This window comes from Theobroma umbraticum, unplaced genomic scaffold (assembly GCF_002168275.2).
Source record: "Theobroma umbraticum cultivar Fairchild unplaced genomic scaffold, ASM216827v3 scaffold_95.0, whole genome shotgun sequence".
Taxonomy (NCBI): domain Eukaryota; kingdom Viridiplantae; phylum Streptophyta; class Magnoliopsida; order Malvales; family Malvaceae; genus Theobroma; species Theobroma umbraticum.
The window spans coordinates 3193373-3195116 of record NW_018397257.1 but is presented as its reverse complement, the minus strand read 5'-3'; the positions used below and the strand labels follow the sequence as shown (position 1 = coordinate 3195116).

At 31.7% G+C, this 1744-nt stretch overlaps 1 pseudogene; it reads right to left on the bottom strand.

The window, feature by feature from the left end:
• Positions 1-33: 33 nt before the first annotated feature.
• On the bottom strand, positions 34-464 carry LOC110412298 (large ribosomal subunit protein P1y-like; annotated as a pseudogene).
• Positions 465-1744: the final 1280 nt, after the last annotated feature.

Here is a 1744-nt window from a genome sequence, read left to right as displayed (position 1 = left end):
AAAAAGGGAAAAAATCCAAACTGGAAGGTATGCCTAATTAAACAAGCTGAAACCCATGTCATCATCACTTTCTTCCTTTTTCCTTTCAACAGCGGAGGCAATAGTGGCAACATCAACACCGACATTAGCGGAAGTAGCAACACCACCACCACCAAAATTAACGTTCATGACAAAACCATTGACGCTCTTCTTCGCAAGCAGCTTGGCGAAAAGACTTGGCCAATAAGGTCCGACGGTCACGTTCACCGCCTTCACCAAAGTTGTTATTTTCTCTTCCTACATTATATCATTAAAGAAAACCAGGAGCAAAATATATATTGAGATAAAGAAAACAAAATTGATTTATTAATGAGGATTGAAATAGTTATTAAGAGTTTGAAAGGGAGAGGGTTTACAGTGTTTAAGATTCCATTGTTGTGGAGGATCAAAGTGGCTTAAATGCAGGCAAGTTCCTTGGTAGCCATTGTACCCAAGATTTTCAACAATAAATCTGTGAAATCAATATAAGTAGTATATATATTCCTAAGCAATAGATTTAAAAAATTGCTATGATCTATAAAATTATTAAATTAATCAGATTTTAGATAGAGAGATTACATTAAACAAAATGTTATAATACAGAAGCTTCTTGAATATTTTTACCACTGAAAATATTATCTTCACACCATCAACTTTCTGCTCGATACACCCTTCTTGCATTTACTGTTTCTAGCTTCTCTTACAAAACTTTCACCATGATATAGGCACATGTGATATAAAGCATATTAGCGTCCTTAAATTTCAAGCTGCCGTAACGGACTTTAATCCCTTTCCCCTCAACATTTTTTCATTTTTTAATTAAGTGTCGGTGGAATTGAGATAATTATACTTACATAAAATGAAGACAATTATTCGATTATCTCGGATTATATTTCAAGAGAAACTTCATCTAATTTGTCAAGTTTGTTGCTAGAATCCTCTTTCGACAATGATAGTGTTACAAGAAGTTCATAGAATTTATGTGAAAAAAAAAGATGGATGAGCACCCACGGGTCATGTGTGGTCAAATTCATCCCTTCTAAAGTGCATGTGAAGTTGCATGCTCAGACCCCTAAAAAAGATTTGATACTTCTTATTAATGGAGATTGTTGTCATTTTATTAGGCAATAAAAGGAAATTCAAGGTAATTGATAAATGTCTATATGCTCACAATTACAAGAACATGTCCATTAAAAAGGAAAAATGCAAGAATCAAAAACGGAGCAAACGCTTTCTAGACTATTAGAACAATGAATAGCAAATACATATTTCAATGAGCAAAAGAATCACCGTAAGCAGAGAAGTAAACATGAGTATTAGTAAAATTGAGGTTCTTCAATTCTGGGATATTCTTGGGTTAGTGATCTTAAACCCCTCGATGGCAGTGATGCCTCGACGCCTTGTGGTAAGCCAGAGATAGCAGCCAACATACGGTAAATACCAGGGGCGGAGCGTCCCTTTGTAATGTGGGGGAGGAGGGGGTCATTTTTAAAATTTTTTATATATTATATATTTTTTAATGATTTTTTAAAATAATTTTTTAGTAAATAATTAATATAATTAAAAAAATATTAAAATGACTTTATAAATTTCATTCAATTTTATTTTAATTTTTAAATTTTTTTTCAATTTTTAAATTTCTCCACCTATTTTTTTCTTTTTTCTTTTATGTTCTTGTATTGTAAAATTATAAAAAGGTAAAGTTTTTATTTAATTTTTTTATTTA